The sequence below is a fragment of the Anser brachyrhynchus genome, assembly GCF_964034855.1.
Source record: "Anser brachyrhynchus genome assembly, chromosome: 18".
Classification (NCBI taxonomy): Eukaryota; Metazoa; Chordata; class Aves; order Anseriformes; family Anatidae; genus Anser; species Anser brachyrhynchus.
This window is the reverse complement of record NC_137711.1, coordinates 698,563-717,157: the sequence shown is the minus strand read 5'-3', so window position 1 is coordinate 717,157 and position 18,595 is coordinate 698,563. Positions and strand designations below refer to the sequence as shown.

General features: G+C 58.2%; 1 protein-coding gene across 5 annotated transcripts in view; it reads left to right on the top strand.

Moving 5' to 3' along the window:
• The window catches only part of RBFOX3 (RNA binding fox-1 homolog 3), a 176,006-nt gene that overhangs the window by 11,557 nt on the left and 145,854 nt on the right, over nucleotides 1–18,595 (top strand). For 2 of the 5 annotated variants that reach the window (XM_080560953.1, XM_080560956.1), the window contains exons 1-2: nucleotides 2,485–2,588; nucleotides 15,522–15,692. The exons of the other annotated variants lie outside the window; for them this stretch is intronic. The gene's annotated coding sequence lies outside the window, so the exon portion shown is untranslated. Of the gene's footprint in view, nucleotides 1–2,484; nucleotides 2,589–15,521; nucleotides 15,693–18,595 lie in introns of those variants that run through there. 5 annotated transcript variants of the gene reach the window in all.

Genomic DNA, 18,595 nt, shown 5'->3' with positions numbered 1-18,595 from the left:
TGGCCTGAAGTGCTGCAGGGCGTGCAGTGGTTGGGGTGAGCGCTGGCAGGAGGTCCCGGCAAGTGAACAAAGCCTCTTCCTACTGGTGAAGGGGAAATGAGTTTTCTGCCACAAACAGAAAAAGGTGATGGAGTGTGTTAAAATGGGACAGGGCAGCCTTGGAGGAGGAGGTTGTAAGAGGGACTGAGCTCGATGATTTCTCCTGTTACACGGCAATGCTTGAGCTGGGAGGAAGGTCCTGAGGCAACTCGCCTCATGTCCAGAGCTGTTTGTCCATCTCGGGAGGTGCTCATTCGCTGTATTTCATGTCCCATTCGCTGTATTGATGTTCCATTTTATCAATGTCTGTAATTTTTATGACTTCTCCAGGGTTTTGTCATTGCTGATGACTCATTTCTCAGCAAAGCCACGTTTAAGGCTTTTCTAGACTTATATAACAGAGGTTGACATGGGTCCCCGGGGTCTGAACTCTCAACCTTTGTGTCTTTGCTCATCTCCCTCTCTGCTCGAGTTCCAGATTTATTCCTTGTCTGCCTTGCTTGCAAATTGCAGAGCCATTCCCCTGCCTCACCACGCACGATGGTCTCCTAGGGCCTCCCCAGCTCTGCCTGGGCTCGTTCCTTGGCATTTTGTGCGTGCCCGTGGTTCTTCCTGGCCTGTGACGGTCCCTTTGTAGTCCTGAGCACCCCGAAGCACTCCCGCCTGGAGCGACCCCTCAGGTCCCCCCGACATCCCACTGCTGCCTGTTCCTCCGTGCCTGTTTCCCATGTGAGGCACGGGACAATAGTGCAAGGACATTGCAGGAGGCTTGGGCCTTCCCACCATGGCTGACACGAGTCGGGGGGGCAGCGTCGGGCTCTGCGTTTGCGGGCCGTGACCGTGAGCCCAGGCTGTGATGGAGGCCGGGCCAGGCCCCAGCTCTGCTGCTCCTGCCGCTGTCTGAGGGCAGGGGCAGGCCCGGGGCTGGAGGCAGCGCTGCCGGCTCTGCGGGCCCTGGCCCTGCGTTTGCTGAAGGAACTATTTTGTTATCAGCATTCGCTGCCTGTCCCCTGGGTCTAATTTGTCCTCTCAGTGAGGACGGAGGGGCCTGCCAGGCACTGAGGGTTTAAAGGGTTCGCACGATAAAGATATTATCGCCTGCCCAGCTCAGGAGGAGTCCTAAATATTCCGTGTGTTGTTCTGAGGTGGGTCAATAAGTCCCCATGCCATTACTGCCTAACAGCACATGGGAAGGTCCTGATAAGTTATCGTGTTCATCTGCTCTACTGGGGAGGGAAAAGGATAGTGAGAAGTAAGCACTGCTCTAATCTCTGAGGAATACTTAATAATAGGAGTGTTTCAAGGCACATTTTGATATTCGGTATCTGTGGAGCATGAGGCACAGATAAAGAACATTACCTTTGGCCTCCCTACCTGGAGACACTGTTAAAAAGGCTGAAGCAGTTGATCTTGCACCAGCAGCACCGCAGCTCTCGCCCCACGAGCGGCCGTGTCTGAGGCCGGTGGTCGCTGCGGGGCCACCATTTCCCTGCTGGGCTCGCTGCGGATCAGAGGCCCCTTGCTGACACCGCAGGTCCTGCCAGGGCCCTGGAGGCAACCAAGGGTGCTGACCTTGGACAGCACGGGTCATTAGTCCCCATGCGTAATGGGGTTGGAGGCTCTTCTGGAGGTGCTGGGCGCAGGGATGCTCAGTGCCCCCAGGCCAGAGCCCCATGGCAGAACCGCGCTGGCTGCAGCACGGGGGTGCGGGGGACACGGGACGTCCCCGTGCCTGGCTAGGGGCTGCCTCTGTCCCAGTGCTGCCCGCAGAAGCTGCACGATCCACCGCCACGTGCCAGGGCTTTGCTTCTTCATCGCTGTTCCTTGCGGCTGTAAATGCTTTGCGGGCTGAGTCTGTCCTTCCCCACGTTTTTGTGCTAATTAACTCAGAAAATACAGATTAAGGTGCTATAAAACAAAAAATTACGAGCACAGACAAGTCACTGCCAGTGGAACAACCCAAGTTTGAAGCACGCCGCTTGGGGCCAAGCCTCTGTTTCCAGCTTGTACAAAACCAGACATTCCCAGCATCCTTGGGTGAAAATGCAGCTTCCCCACTCGGTCAGGGCTTTGCTGCTTTGCAGCATCTGGGCAGTGCTGGGCTGATCGGGGGGAAAGTCGGGCATGTGCTGGGCACTTGGGCCAGGAGGGCAGGGGATGGATTTCTTTCCTTCCTTCCATCTTTATTTTTTAATGAAAAATAAAACTGCAAAATTCTCAGAGATGCAGTACAAAAGCTGCCGCTTGAATTTCCCTCAGGAGTTTTGTACTTTCTCCCGCAGAGCAGTCACTTGGCTCTGCAGGGCTCATGTCGGAAGGGATTTGTTACTGGCACAGCTGGAGCTGCTTGCTGCTAACAGGATTAAGGAGCTGGGCAGAGCCCCACAGGTGAGATTCGCCAGCTGCCAGGGGGGGTATTCTGGGGCACTTTATAAACACCCTCCATGGCCCAAGGCTCCTTTTGGTGTTGCCTTGCCTGAGCCTGGAGGGAGGAATCACCAGGAAGGGGATTGAGGACGCAGACCCGAGCACGTGCTGCTTTGGAAGAGGTGCGGGGCAGGGGTCTGGGGGTGGGTGGCTGCTGTCCCCTGCGGGGAGGTGAGCTGGGACCCTGGGGCAGGGGGTGGGCTGGTGGGAAGCAGCGAGGTGTTTTCCTTCTGCTTGCCTTGCTGCCCAGTCCCAAAGAGCTCTGTCCTCTAGAGCAATTAGCCTACCCTAGGGGTTAAAGTATTGTGTGTGCAGCCTGCTGAAAGGAGAGCAGGAAGGAAAGGGGAGAAGGTGGCTATGAGAGTGAGAAACAAATTGAGCAAAGTGCTCCTGTGTGCACTTACGCTCACCCTGCTTTCTTCATTGGTTTGGTGCGGCTCAGGCACACAGGGTAAACATCTGCAGTGCTCCTCTTGGCTCCTAGCACATAATTGCATGTGTACCAAGGGCCTAGATAAGCTCATTAGCGCCATAAATTACGTAGTGCCAGGACCTTGTGTGATACTGCCCCAGTGAGCAAGACCAGGAGGAGCTCTGCAGCTGAGTGGACCTGGACTGAGTGCAAGGGGAGGCTTGTGGAGCTGCTGCGAGCTGTGCCTGGGGCAGCTGGGTGGAGGTGATGGGAGCTGAGCAGAGCAGGATCTGCTCCCTGTGGAGCACAGTGTGGCTCTCGGAGAAGGGGCTGTTCCCAGGCAAAGCAGGCCCCTTTTTTGCTTGCATCTGCTGTGATCCAGGGAGATCCCCTGCTGCTCTGTGGTGTTGGAGCTGCTTTGCCCCAGGCGTGGCCAAGGAGCTGGGGTGCAGGAGAAGAAAGCACTGATTATGACCTCCAAGTGAGGCGCAGAGCAGTGTCAGTGCGTTGCATGTAATGGAAGGCCAGCAGCAGCCCCAGCCTGGGCTGGGTCCCTGAGGCAGGTGGAGGGAGGAAGGTGCTGCAGGCAGCTTGTAAAGCTGGGGACAGGGGCAGGAGGAGAGGGCTTTGGTTGCTGCAGGGGGGCTCCTCCTCAGGCAGGAGTGCAGCAGGGCCTGGATGCGGGTCCCTGGGGCAGGGGTTGGTGCCTTACCCCTGTGACACCGCTCGCTTGGTGCTCACAGCATCACCTGGAGAGCCCTGGGGCCAGCAGGAGCGGGTGTGGGTGCAGCGTGGTGGGGTCTGCGGGCAGCCCTGAGGCAGAATCCCCCCAAATTGTGCCTTCCCCAGGTGAGAGCAGCAACAGGCCGGTCAGGACCTGGCTTCAGCTGCTCGGGAGCCTTGCACCCTGGCGCAGGGATGCTGTTCCCCCTGCGTGGCCGTACCACGATGACCCGTGGGCAGTGCCCTGCCTGGCGCGGAGCAGGGATGCGCTGAAGCCCCGCAGGATGCCCAGCAGCCCCCAGCGAGCCCCCCCTGCCCGGAGCGAGCCCCTGCCCTGCAGGACGGCCTCCAGCGCTGCCGCCCTGCCGAAGGGGGTCCCGCGGCAGGCGCCGACCCCCCGGGACAGGGACCCCGGCGCGGCCGTGCCCGGCCTGGCCGCCAGGTGATGCTGTTCGGCCGCCGGCGGGACCGGGCCGGGGGCTCCGTTCGGCCGCCGGTGCTTGGGGGGGGGCACAGGACCCCCACCGGGACCGGGTCCCCCTCCGGGGGTTTCCGCCCGCTCCCGTTATCAGCTGGGATGGAGACGTGCCGTCTGCTTCCTCCGGGAGGAACCGCGCTGCTCAACGTGTTTGGTGTGCAGGGAGGTGGGAGGGAAGGGGCAGAGCTGCTGGCATCTACCCAAAATCAGTGCTCAGGTCCCCCCCCCAAAAAAACGTGCCTCCCACCCCAGTCGCTGCCTGGGCCGCAAGGCAGCTGGCCCTGTAGGGCTGGGAGGGGGCAGTGGCAGCAGCGTGCCCTGCACAGGCCCTGGGTGGGCACGGAGCACATCCCGCGTTTGGGGCCAGGAGCAGCCCCCTGGGATCGGGGCTTTGATTTTCTTCCCAGCAGGAGGGGGGAGCCCACCCCTGGGATAGACCTCAGGGGACAGCCGCTTGTCTCATGTTCTCCTCACATGCACGCACAGAAATCTGCCTTTAGCACAACCCGGTGCTCTAATGCTCTCGAGACATCACCCGGTGTCTGGTCCCTGAAGGCCCACCTGCAGAGATCGGTGCTGCTTCTCTCTGTAGCTTGGGTCAGGTCAGGCTCTGGCCATCGGGATTCAGTGTGGTGGGAAGCGGAGTAACGGGTCAGGATTGTGGGTGACAGCCTCGGGGGGTGTGCAAAGGGGGCATGGAGCTGGAGTTCAGGGATGGGGTCAGGACAGTGTGAGTAGCTGGGTGTCTGGTGGAGCCCGAGGCAGGAGCGTGGCAGGGTCTCGGTGCCAGGGCTGAGTCAGCTGCAGCGCTGTCAGCAGGACCTGGAGGGGGGCCCACGCGCTGTCTGGGGCTGTCGGCTTTCCTCAGAGCTGAATTTGCTCAGGGGGTGAAAATCAAGCCTCTCTCCTGAGGAAGCCCCGTGTGCGGCGGCTCAGCCGAGTGCCGGCACCACTCAGACGGGCTCCAAGCATGGGGGGCACTGGGGTGTCTTCTTTCAAGGCTGGGCCTGGGTAAGCCCTGACTCTGCAGGAGCTCTCTGTACTTGAGTCTGATGCAAAGCCTTGGAGGGTGACTTTTCCATCTAGTTTACGTGTCTTCTGTGTAGCAGACTTTGGGGAGCGATCCAGCACAATGCTCAAGGTGAGGAGAACCAAGGGACCAGAGTGGTGAGGAAATCTCTGCAGCTGGCCCTCCTCCGGGAGGCAGCTCTGGCAGCATGGGTGTGAGCAAGCAGCAGGGTGGGTGAGGCTCTGTGCACCTTCCCCGAATGCCCATTGCCTCCCGCACTGCTCAGCTGCTCCCCTCCTTGGCTGGGCCCGCAGCGAGGACCACTGCTTTCAGTTCACTGCAGCCTTCGGTCCCCAGGTGAAAGGGTAAAGCTGTGGCTCTTGCTCTCCACAGCTAAGTGATGTCCCTGGATGATGACAAGGGGCTCAAGTCCCTTCTCTTTCCCCTGCCAGCTGTGGTCCTGTTCCCTCTCACATGGCTTCTGCTGTTGCTGCCAAACACTCGTTTGTTCCAGGCTCTGTGGGTGCTTCCTGGGGCTTCTCAGTGAGCTGTGCCCTGGGGTCTGGGCCCTGAGGAGTGGGGCAGGCTCAGCCCCGTCTCTCCTGGCTGTGGCCTGGCTCTGCCCCCACCTGGGACCCTTCCTCGGTTTCTCGGTTAAACCCGGTATCGACCGCTGCATCAGAGCCCGGGGCTCTTTCTCAGCTTTCTTAGCTAATGGCTGTGTCTGCCTCCCATTGATCCTCAGCTGTAGAGCTCATTGATTAAGTACATTTCTTATTATGCTTAATGGTATTTTACTCCTTTATGTGCTTACCTCATGCCAGATGCTTGTCCTGTGCTTCTGCCTGCAAGCAGGAGAATTCCTCTGGTCGGAGGCCGTGTCCCTGGCTGTGCCAGCCCTGCTTCCCTCCCCTTGGCCGCCTCACCTGCTGCCTGCCTCTGCCTGCCCGGCCTCCCTTCTGCTTTCCCCATCTTCCTTTTCTTCCTGGGCCAGGACAAATCCCCCTGCTCCTGTCCTCCAGTTCCTTGCCCTGAGTCCCTGCTCCTGTGCCCTCCTCAGAGATTTTTCTCCCTGTGCCACCAGAAAGAGGACGAGCAACAAGGCGGCTGCTGTGCCCAAAGCATCAAGGGGGCTGTGCCTGCCCTGCCTCTGCGCAGCTCTTAGTGCATCGTGCTAATGTCTCTGCTTATTTCCTGCAAGGGACTTTGCACTGGACTCCTTTTTTGCTTGGTTGTGCTGCCTTCCTTGCTGCTTACTGCAGACTCCCCCCAGCCCTGCAGAGCCCCAGTGCTTGCAGGCTTGCCCTCCCTTTCTGGAGCATCTTGACCAGCAGGGTGACCAGCAAGCAGCTCTTGCTAGGATCATTCTCCTGGTTGCATCTTACAGACTCCACAGAGCCTCTTGAGAGCCGGGAGGGCTTTAGTTAGCCTTGGCCAGTGGGGTGTGGGTTTCTGCCCCTGTCCCTCCCAGGAGTCTGGTGCCAGACTCGGGAGGAGGTGGGTAAGCATGTCAGCAGGTGTCACCCAACAGGGCAAAAGCATCTCCCCGTAAGATCAGCCCTAACTTTTCTGCAGCAAAAGGATGTTGCCAGTCCAGCAGCTGGAGCAGCCCTGCCCTGCCCTGCTGCCTGTCCCAGCAGCCCACCCAGCTGGGGGGGATGCAGCAGCCAGGCTGCCGGGTTTCCTTTTGCCTGCCCTCACACAAACACCTTCACACTCCACACGCACTGTATGTTGCTTCACTCTGCGCCTCACCTCCTTTCAACTCTCTTGCATGCATCATTCAAAAGCCATAACATTATTGGGCATAAAATATTTACTTAACTGAGCTTTTTGCAAATATTCCCCTCCATTATTTTTCCTCCTTTTGGGAGCAGACACTGCTTCTCCTGTGCTCTCAAATGGCTTCTCTTGAATAATACAACAAGAACATATGAACACCCACTAGCCTTTTTCTTTCTCTTGAAATACCCATAAATAAATGGTGTCACCAACCCATTACGGCTGCCCCAGGACCGCGGCTCAGGCACACCCAGTAACACAGGCCCCTCCTGCGCGATCGCCTCCCTGTCGGGAGAGGGGCAGGCAGGGAATTGCCTGGGGAGGGAGCATAAATACATGAGGAGATCTGACATGGGGGTTTCTTAATATTAATACCCTGCATCCTTTCAGAAGGGACATCTGAAGTTTAGCAGAGGGAACGCAGGACCGAGCTCGGATGCTGGCCGACTGCTCGGAATGAAATTCCCTGCGGCAGTGACGTGGCTCAGTGCTGAGAGGGCTGCCCGAGGCACAGCGATGCTGGGGGGCTGCTCCGGCTGGCGGGCCTTGACAGCTCTTAGAGAGCAGGATAAAATATCGTATGAGCTTGAGGCAGCTGGGTTGGATGATGGTGCTTTTAGAAGCATTGGATGCTGAGGATGCTCTCCCTGTGCATGAAGGCATCGGGCTGCCCGCCGCAGCTGCGGGCTGCTGCTTGGGGAACGGGGGCTGTGGAAGGACCCCGGGGGGTGCTGGGGGCCTGGCCACGGGGTGCTGTGCTGGCTCGGGTACCCCGTGGGGTGTCCGTGTGTCAGTGTCAGGCGTGGGGCGCGCTGTGCCCGCGGAGCTGGCGCTGTCCACGGTGCTGAGGCCGGCGGCGCCCAGCCCCAGGCGCGCTCCCGCTGGGGAGGTGTGAAGTCAGCTCGGAGGGAGGAAAATTGCAAATGGTACGGAAACACCTCCCAAGCCGGTACCATGTTCACTTGTATGTGTGTTGTGATCGTTGGCCTCGTGTGATCAGAGCCCCCGGGGCTTCGCTGCCTGCGAAGAAACAGGGAGGGAAATGCGCTGGGAGGAGGCAGTGGGGATCCACGTGAAGTTGTCCCCCCCCCCGGGAGAGCTGGCCTAGGGATCTGTGAATTTCACCTCATCTGCTGGGAGTTACCAGTAATAGCTGGGGTAGTTTAAGGCTGGTTGGGCCGGGCTGTGGGAGAATCTCGCAGTGTGAGGGGCTGGGTGGGAAAACGGCAGGCGAACGTCGCCGAGGCCGAGTAACGCAGATGAGAACACGTCCTTAGCTGTGAAACGCAGAGCAGGCTTTTAATACTTCCTACTCAGGAAAAGAGTCCTCGCGGCTGCTGTGGGTAGTTCTGTGAAAATGTCACCTCGGTGCCCGGTGTCAGTCAAATAGGGCGAGTTGGTCGTTAGTAGTTATTAGGAAAGGGACTGAAAACAAAACAGGCGGCAGCACTGTGCCCAGGCACAATGCACTGTCGCAGTGCAAATGTTGTGTGCGGCTCTCGTTGCCCAATCACAACAAGGAGATAGTTGAACTAGAAAAGGTAAAGAAAAGGATGACAAGGCTGATCAAAGGCACAGAACAGCTCCTGTATGAGGAGACTAATAAATTAGGACTCTCTTGGTTAGAGAGACAATTGAGGTGATATATGATACAGTTCTGTAAACTCAGGAGTGGTATAAAGGTGAGTACAGGAAATGAATATTCACTATTTCTCATAAATGCGTGGTATCAAATGAAACAGTCAACAGACTTAAAACAGAGAAGGCTGTTTTCTTTTTTCATGCAGTACTTAATTACGTTGTGGAGCTCGGCACTACAGGGCGGTTCAGGGACCGCCAGCCCCTGGTTCAGAAAGCAATTAGGCAAGTTCAAGGAGGACGGATGCATTAGCAGTTACTCCACACGGCGATGCAGACGCTGTGCCCAGCTCGAGGAGCACTCTGCAACGGCCGGGTGCCGTGGCTGTTTTTGGCATGAGAGCACAGGCGGTCTGGGTGGTGGCGGCTTGGCTGAGCCCTGCTCCCCACCTGCGGCCGGGGTTCCCTTGGCTCCCCCTTGCTCTCCCAGGGTGGAAGGCAGGCCCAAGAGTGGGAAACATGGGCTGGGTACGGCCCCGCGGGGCTGCTGGGGAACTGAGAGCCTGTGGGGTGCGCAGAGCCTGAAGCACAGTGGTGCCCAGCAGGGGCCAGGCTGTGGGTAGTTCAGGGCACGCTGCTGCTGCTTTATCTATTGCTCCCCCTTCTGCAGTAACCCGCTGTAACCATCTCCGTCCCTAACTGGAGCTTAGCTGGCCACGGCATCAGCTCATCTCGGCTCGGGACATGCCTTTGTGTCATCGAGGAGCATTTAAGTGTTTTGCTGTTACAGCGAGGCGAACAGACCTTTCCCTGTAATGCTGGCAAATCCCTGCTCCTGAGGAGCAGTTAATTGATTTCCCTTTTCATTGCGCCTCTTCTCCCTGTGGCTGTGCTGACACCCGGGCTGCCCGGAGATCTCTGCCTGAGCTCAGAGTCAGTGGCTGCGACAGGCAGATCCTGAAATTATTGATAAACACTCATTGGGGCTGGAGCCTGGTAAATTGCCAGCAACCCCAGCGGATTTCTCTCTTGCCAGCATCATTTTTCTTGATGACAGCATGTTCAGAAGTTTGTCAGGGAGGGGGCAGGGCCTCCTGGTAACTTTTTGTTGTTGTTGTTTTTTTTTTGAGCATCAGTTGTTTTAGAAGATCCCTGCCTAAGAGAAGAGGGGATGGTGATTGGTGCCTGTGGGTCTGTCCTCCACTGTTCCCGGTGGCTGGGTTTGCTCTCGCAGGTTTGCCCTGGCCGTGCCTTTCAGGGCTGTTTGTTGGATCCTGGCTGCTGCGTCGCTGCCCCATCCTCTGCTCGGGGGCACCCCCTGCACACCAGCGGGGGCTGCACCACGCCAGCCGTGCTCCGGGCAGAGAAGAGCCAGCGGGGGCTTGTGGCTGGGGCAGGACGACCCCGCTTCAGAGCTGGGAAGGAGGTGGGGAGATGTGAAGGGCTGGCTGGGCCGGGGAGCCTGCCCTCCCCTCGGCTGCAAAAATCAACTCTAGCATCTCTCGCGGCAAGTTCCTAGCAGGCCAGCGTGCAATCTTGCAAGCGTGTCGCTGTGTGCCCAGCTTACGCAGCGCATACAAATGCGGCTGCATGTGGCAGTAGCTGTGTTGTCTCTAGCTGTTGCTCTCTCTAGAGCTTGGAGCATTTTTCTCTCTGCTAGGTCTGCTAATTAGTGGGAGGTTGTGGATCAGGAACAGAGGGAAATGTCCTTCTGTGGTTCTGGCACTAGAAATAATTGAGCCATTTTTCACCTATGGCCAATCTAATTCTGTCCACATCTTGATTTTTCTCTTAATAGCTTGGGGATACTGTTGGCAGCAACAGGATTCACAGCCATGTCCAAGCTTTTCAGTAATCGCTCGGATTTCGCGCTCTCTTGCTAACTGGTTGCTGGTTTCTTCTTACTTCTTGCCTGGGCCCCTCCAGGCAAGGGAAGGGAAGGGACAGGAGCTCATTTCCACCGAGCTGTGCTGGCCGTGGCACCAAGAGCCCTCAGTCCCTTCCCGGGGCAGCAGCACAAGACTGTGCACCCAGCAGCGAGCAGCCACACATCCCGGCAGAGGTTGCTCGTTTCTGGTTTGGGTCCCTCTGCTGCCCGGTCCTGCTGGCCCCTCTGCCCCCCTCCAGGTCCCCCTTGGTGCTGCGGGCACTCACAGCACCTCTTGCAGTGGGAAGAGGCAGGGATGCAGCTCCTTGGGCTGCCAAGGGGAGACACAACCGCAGCCTGTGCACCCCAGCAGCACATCACCATCCCTCTGCCTTCCTGGGCTGGGCTCCCTGGCAGGGGCTGCGGGACGGGCAGGGCTGGCAGCATCCATCCTGCCCCCCCGACCCCTGCCGGGGCTCTGCAGGAGCAGCTCGCCTCGCTCTGCGCCTAATGAGCGCATTCCTGCACACCCAGGCTCTCCCAAATCGAGCAAATACCCTGTTACAGTTGTCATGGAAATTAGAAAGTGTGTCTGTTTGAGTTTCCTCAGCGCAGGGCTCCGTGTTCCCAGCGGCTTGTACATCAGAAAGCCTCTCGCAGCGCTAATGCGGGAGCAGCTCTCATTAGGTGGCTGGGACTCTCGGTGGGCAGCCGCCACTTTCCCCAGACGAGCCGGTGCTGAGGGCCGAGTGCCACAATTTAACGTGTCAGGCTTCTTTAAGCCTGAGAAAGTGAAGATGTTCACGGCAAACTGAAAGGTGCGATTTATCAATGCTGCTCCCCAGAGGCTCGGGGCCTGTCAGGCATCAAAAAATCACATACATCACTGGGGGGGGTGGGGTGGAGAGAGCTGCTGCCTCCTCTCTCCTTTTTTTTTTATTTTTTGGCCATTTCATTTTATGGAAGTGCCAGAGCTCTGAGGCCAGGGGCAGCAGCGCAGCAGCCGGCCCTCTGCACGTGGATCTCGGGGCCCGTGAGCTGCCGAGATGGATGGATGCAGCTTGGGGCTCCCGGTGCTGCCTGGAAATCTCTCTTCACACGTGTTTTTGGAGGCTGGGAGGCTGAGGGGTGTGTGTGAGGATGTCTCCAGCCTTTGACACGAGTGACATTGTCCCCAGCTTCACCCCCTGTCCTCCACAAATTTCCCTCTGTGCGTGTGTGTGCATGCAGATTTCATTGCTTTTTTCTTTATAACATTTTATTTTTCCATTGTTTATGGGCCATGGGATTGGAAGCGAAGCATTTGCTTAATTGCTGTCAGGCAAGGAAATGGGTTATAAAGTTGCCAAGGGAAGAAATAAATGACTCTAGGGTGAGCGGAAGGGAGTGGGGCTGATAGGAAGGGGAAGGGGAGAAAGGCTGGGGATAAGAAGGGCTGAAAGGGAAAGGAGGAGAAAGAACAGAAAGGGATCGGTAGGTGGCAAAGGGAGCTGCCTCGGGGGAATATGGGGGGGCCTCTCCCTGCCCCTGAGCTGGGCACCCTCCTGGCAAGGAGTGGTGAAACGTGCCCAGAGGGGAAAGTGTGCTGGGAACAGCCTGGGCTGAGGCGCCTCCTCCCCGCGTTGCTCCTCCACCTTCAGCCGTCCCGTTTCACCGAGCTGGCTTTTCCAGGTATGCCCTGGGTGCTGGGGACGTCCCCGTCCTGGCCTCGACAGGTTCTCCAGGCGTGTCCGCTCGCCTGCTGCTGGTGCCCCGAGGAGGGGGCAGCAGTGAAGGGGCAGCCCCGCTGCTGAGGTCCCCCAAGGCAGGGGGTCCCCAATTGCTCCCCACTCCTGGGGCCATGCGGGTCCCTGGGGCTCTGGGAGAGGCAGCGAGGGGGGTGCCCGTGGTGGTGTCTGGGTGCTGGGGCAGGGGGAGCAGGGTCGGGCTCTGCCCGGTGCAGGTGACCCCCGGGACGTTGCTGCTCGCCCCTCTCGCGCTGCACGTGGAGCTGTTGGAGCATTTTGTGGAGGGAAATTGGGGTGAGCCAAACCCCTCCCCTTGTCCTGGCCGCTGTTGCTGCGGTCTGTTAGCCCAGATCTTGGCTTTATCTGCATCGCTTTCTTGTTTCCTTCATTATTTCCCTGAGTCTCACCCTCCACCATGTCATCTTCATTGCACGGCTCCTCCCTCTCCCCATTTGCCACATTACTGCAGCAAGGACTCACTTTCCCATCTTTTAGTCTCAGTGCCATACATAAAAGCGCTCTGATGGCCATGGCGTGATAGCAAAGACAGAACTTAATTTCACAGCATTTTCATGTAATACTCCATAAAACCGAACAAATTTGCTGGAGTCCAAATCCATCTCATTATGCAGAGTCATTGAAAGAGGCTTTTAGATTCTGGGACTCAGCGCTCAACTAGGGGATGTTACAGAAGAAGAGAAAAATAATTAATTAGGTGCTGCTCTGTATCTTTGATCCTGCATGGCAAGGCACATTAAATAAAATGCCTGGCTCATGAATAAATGCTGCACGGAGTCCTGTTTTTTCGACCTCACTGAGAAAAAAGTCTGAGGTGGAGGAGGGGAAATTCCTGTCCCGAGCCCTCTGTGCCTTCCTCGGGAGCAGAGCAGAGATGAGAGGAGAAGCCGGAGCAGTGCAGGGCATCTCCTGGGGCGAGAGCAGCCCTGGTGCAGTTGCAGAAGCCAAGCGTGGGCGCAGTGTGGTGGCAGGGTGCTGGGGATAGGGACGGGATGCCGGAGCACCTGGTTCCTCTGGAGCTCTGCTGATGCCCCCGCTGCTCCCAGGGGTCCTGCAGGGCACAGCCAGGGCCAGATCCAGCCCTGCTGGGAGAGGCTCGGAGGTGAGGAGCTGAGGCTGTGGTGGTCTGGGTGCGGTGCTGTGTGCCTGGACCCTGCAGCAATTCCCCGTCCTCCCCCAAGCCCGCACACTTAGATCTGTTCTCTGTACGCAGCTGCTGCTGGTCTCAGCCTTTGTAAGTGAGCTTGAAATCAACGGGTGGCTTGTATTTTTTGAGTGATGTGGCTGGTGAGATGCAAGGGCTGAGGATCCAGCCTGGGTGCGTGGGTTTGGGTGGGCGCTGTGCAAGGCGAGGGCAGCCCGGTGGGACAGGGGTTGCCCCAGTGCCCCCCGGCCGGTTTGGAAATGAGCCTGTGCGTGCTTGGCGTGCTTCCTCATACAGCAGTGATGTGCTCTCCATCACGCCCGTCGTTTGGCCAGAGGAGCTGATTTGAGCAGCCAGCGCTAACCCAGGCAGGGGAGCGGGAGGTGCCCAGGAGAAGCCTTGAAGTCTGGCGTTGTTCTTGGACATCTCCCGGTGTCCTGGTATGGGAACAAGTCCTGGCCAGGGCTCCCCCACCCGATCAATTGGGGCTGCTGCTGCCCGGCTGTGGCGCGGGTGCTCTGTCCCCCGGGGTGAGCCGCAGTGCGAGGCAGGTGGATTAAAAATGTACCAGCAAAGCAATCCTGCAGGGGAGAGAGCTCGCTTCACCTCGTGGTGTTAATTAATCTCCAAGCCAATGAGGACGCTCTCATCTGGTCTTTACTTAATCCATAACCCAGAAATCCTCAAATTATGTCATTTGTTCAATACAGATGAAATTAATTACTCTGGGAAATAGGCAACAAGTTGCATTTCTGATGCCCCTTATCGCATAATCAAATCTACAAAGTGCTTTCTGTGCAGCCGCAGTGGCAGCAGTGGGATTGCCTGCAGCAGTCATGAAATACTGAGCAGCATCCTCCATAAATCTGGCACGGTGCTGACTCTTACAGGAAACCTATGGCTGAGCGAGGGCTGCGAAGGCTCTGCAGAAGTGCTTGCGGTGAAGCAGCACACGGCGCTGGGGGAGCGAGGGCAGGGAGGGCCCTGCTCCTGCCTCCGCTCTGCGTGTGGAGCAGCCCCTGCGAAGTGCACAGTGCCCCAGCGCCCACTGCTAGCCCCCCCTTGTATTTATCGCCTCTTCCTGGGCTCTTAAATGGGGTCCGTTTAAGGAGGGCTGGGGTGTGGGAGGCTGCTGCAGCGGGGACAGGAGCGTGTTGGTCCCATGGGTTCTTGCCTCCGTCGCGGGCCTTGTGGTGCCGCTGATCCCTGCTTGTCCTGGGTGCTTCTCATGCACTGGGAAAATCCTTGGAGGTGCTCGCTGGAGCCTGCAGCAGGGGAGCCTGTGTGCTACGGCACAGCAGAGATCTCGTAGAGAGCACTAAAGATGATTCCCAAAGGCTTAAGAGCAGAATTCGCAGCCCAAGTATGCTCCCTCCTTCAGACGCTCAGCTGCAGAGCGCTGTTCTTGCATCTAAACTGCAGACTGGCCTCATGTGCAAACAGAGCAAATCCCCCCAAACACTAATCAGCAGGAGGGAGCTCTGCAGCGGGACGAGGCCTCGGGGCTGCCTGCCTGCTCGGAGCCCAAAGGCATCGCCGCTGGCCTGGCCGGGGTGCTGCTGCTGGAGGGCAAGGCCTCCTGTGAGGGGCTGGGGCAGCTACCAGCGTGCCCACGACTAACACGTTAAGAGCTGCTGTAACAAAAAATCTATACTAGTTGTTTGCTAAAATGGCAGTAATGAATTGAAAAATATTACGGGCTGATAAAGGCGGCTTTTGCAGAGGCATGTTAGGGCCTTTAACCCAGCTCTCGAGCTCGCCTGGGTCACCAGACACTGTAAAATCTATTCAGAGAAAATAGAAATGTAATTTCTCTCTGCCCTATCAATTTAAATAAATTAACTATTAGATTAGCTGCACTTAAAACAAAACAAGAAATCAATCCCACCAGCCCTGGCTGCTATTAAACTATGCTTTGCACCGCTAAACCTGTAATTGCCGCCGGTCCCCAGGAAGGGGGGGCAGGCTGGCTGCGAGGCGCCCTCGGCTGCGTGCCTGGGGCGAGTGCCCGAGGTGCCTGCGACCTGGGAGCTGGGGCTCAGCGCGCTCGCGAGGGGCTGCTTGGTGCTGCTGCACCCTCTGCTGCTCTTGGCTTCTCCCAGCGGTGCCAGAACGGGGCAGGCGGCAGCGCTGGTGCTGGGGGGGCTGCTGCATCCACTGGGTTTCTGAAGCAGCATTTCAGACATGGCTGGTCCTCTTTTATTTTTTTTACCTTCTTTCTGCTGAAACTGCCTTCTTGTGCAGACCTGCTTGAGCTCCTCAGATAAATTAGCATCTAAGGGATTTTCTTTTTTTTTTTTCTCTACGTTTTGTGCAGTTGCGTAAGAGGGAAGAAGAGAGGAGCCCAAGCAGCAGATCGCTTTGTAGAGGAGCACGGAGCAGCCGTAGCCGGGGCTGCCGTCTCTCCCTGCTGCTGGCAGAGCTCAGACATTTCGGCTGGATGAAGCGCACGCGTTGTGATCTCCGCGGCGTTCCTGGGAGCGTCTCGGTGAGCGTGCGTAGGGCGGGGGGAGCCCGGGGGGGCGTGCAGGCACTTCATGCTCTTCCTCACGGGCCTGCTCACCTGCGGGCTCCAGCGGGGAGCTCCCAGCTTTCCCCGTTTGGGGGCTGGCCGCGGTCCTTGGAGGAAGCTGCCCGCTCTAATCCCTCCTGGATCTTGGGGAGCTGCGTGTTGGGAGTGCAGGCGCCAGCCCCCGGCTGCTCCCTGCCCTGCTCCTCTCCCGGGGGGTGAGGAAGCCGCCTTGCAAAGGGACGCGGGGGCAGGCGGGGGGCTGCCAGCACCCCCCTCTGCAGCAGCCGCGGGAGCTCCGGGGGCTTCCCTGCTGATGCGGTTCTGGGGAGAGGAGGAGGAGGAGGAGGGTGGCACCCACTGGGCTGCCTCTCCCGCTGACCTCACCCCATCGATCTGTGCCGATCCCGGTCTGATGAGATGTGTGAAGCGATCGATATACCTGCAGCGCTGCGAGCGAACAGGGGCCGGCAGGGTTTAACCCTTCGTGCCCTCCCCGCCGTGGGTCCCCCGGTGGCTCTGGGGGTGCTCGCAGGGCACTCGGGTCTGGCTGCTCAGGCTGCGGTCTGCGCGCCACCGCTGCCTGCTAGGGGGGTCTCAGATCATACCTGTACCGCTGACCGTGCGTCCCACGGTGTCCCCTGCTGTGCCTGGCCCATCTGGGTGCCCCAGCCTTCGAGCTACCTGCTTCCTTGGGGATTTTTTAGCCGCCTTTTGCCTTCTCAGAAAACTCCACAGAGGGGCACGGGAAGAGTTGGGGGGAGGAAGGAAAATGGAAGGGGAGAAGGGACGACGACTCCAAAGGCTCAAATGTGCAGAAGGGTCAAGAAAACTGTGGTTGGAGGAGGGGGGGCACGGGGCTGCTGGTGCAGTCGCCCCGTGGCTGTGCACACCCAGGGTGCTCAGCCACGGCTGCAGCCCTGCTGCGAGGGGGGCCGGGGGGCTCGGGAGCTGCCGGTGAGCAGGGGCCGCGTGGATCCTCGAGCAGCCACGTGCAACCATGCGCTGCTGTGGGCACGTTCACAGCCTTCACCAGAAGCGGTTCTGCCAAGGCATAAGGAATGTAGGTAAATGGGATTATCTCACAAAAGGGAACGGCAAAATAATAAACGTCCCTGTAACAGCAACGCCCTGGTGCACTGCCGGAGCCAGGGAGCTGCAGGGGTGAGCGGCGCTGCCCACAGCCAGCACGGAGCCGCGGCTGCACCCGTGTTAGGGCACCCTGCGGGGCGCAGTGGAGATGGGTTGGAGCTGTGCTACCGAGGGGCCCCTTGGCATGTGGGGAAGCTGCTTTTTGGGACCTGACTCTGGCTCCTTGTAAGTACAAAGCCGTTGCTGTTCAGGGTTGAGCACCCCGAGTCTGTTCTTCAGGGTGAAACAAACTCGGTGTCCTCACTGGCGGCACCGCCGTGCCCCCGCTCCGCCGCTGGGCACTCGGGTCTGCGGCCAGAGGGGGTCTTTGCTGGCAGCGTGTGGACCAGGCTGCCTGCATCCCACCTTGCCCACGGTGCTCCTCTGGGCATTGCAGGAGGAAATGCACAGAAATTCCCCAGCTGACTCGGTTATGGCGACAGGGACTAATTCCGCTGATAGTGGGGAAGGCTCTTTAGCTGCATTAACGAGCTGGAATCTGATGGATAAAGGGGAAGAAAATCAGTCTTCTCTGCATCACTCACTGGAGACTTTATCAGACTTGCCACAATTAGGAAAATTCACATTGAAGGCATCATTTATAAAGGACTAGAATAAGAGAAAACATTTGGCCCAGAGGGAAGCAGAGTAGGAATTTAAGTCGCCTCTCATCTTTCATCATTTGCCTTCTCCCTCTCCTATCTTGGCAGATCCAGTATTTTGCTTTGTCTCCTTCAGGTGACTAATCATTAGACTAATTAGTAGTTAATCAATGTTTAATTAAAACATAGCTGTTAATTACTGGAGGTGCTACTGTAGGTTGGATGTGAAATGTTATGAAAATGTTTTTAAGGGCAGTTCATACGACCGTGGCGCCTCTCCCTCATCTCTGCTTGGCCGGGGTGCTCTCCCCCGGGAGCTTCTCGCCCAGCTGAACCACGGGGATGTTTGCTGCACCCTGGACGGATGCTGCCCTGGCGTGTGCTTCCCAGCGAGCACCCAGCCAACAGCAAAGTGCAGTAGTGCTGCTGCTGTTCCTTCATCTCCCTGCTCAGCCTTGGCCTGCTCACCTAAATCACGCTTCAGGCCGAGGCCAGGCCGCAGGGTCTGGCTCTGGAGACGGAGGCTTCGTCTGCACCTTCCTCTGCGTGCAGGAGCCTGGAAGGTTTCCGTGCACAACCCGCTGAAAAAAAACCACTGAGCCCGTTGGGTATTCCCCCCGTGACAGGTATCTGGTCACCCAGGTGCGCTGCTGCCTCCAGGTCCCAGCTCACACCAGCCCCCCGTGGGGACCCCCCGCCTGCTCTGTAATTCTGCCGCTCCCTCCCCGCTCAGCCCCGTGCCCTTTGGGGCTGCAGGGGCTGGGGGCACCGTGCCTTGTCGGCGGGCCCCAAAGCCCTTATGGATCCGCACAGCGGGTGCCTAGGAGAGGCTGGGGCTGGGGAGCACCCCCAAGCAGAAAACCCATCCGTCCCCCCCCCGGGGCTGCCGGGCCTCCCTCCTGCAGCCTGCGCGCTGACCCCGCGGTGAACAGGCACTCTGCAAGTGCTGTACATATGCTAATCGCACGATTTACATTCTCTCTGCTCTTTACATTCCTTATTTCACTTTACTTGTCATTTTATGGCTCATTTTAATTTCTTGAGAGCAGGCCCGTAGGATAATAAGGTCTGGTGCTGCGGAGGGTCCCGAGGCAGACAGCGTGTCTCCATCCAGACGCAGAGGCGGGCAGTGCAGCCGTCGTGCCTGCG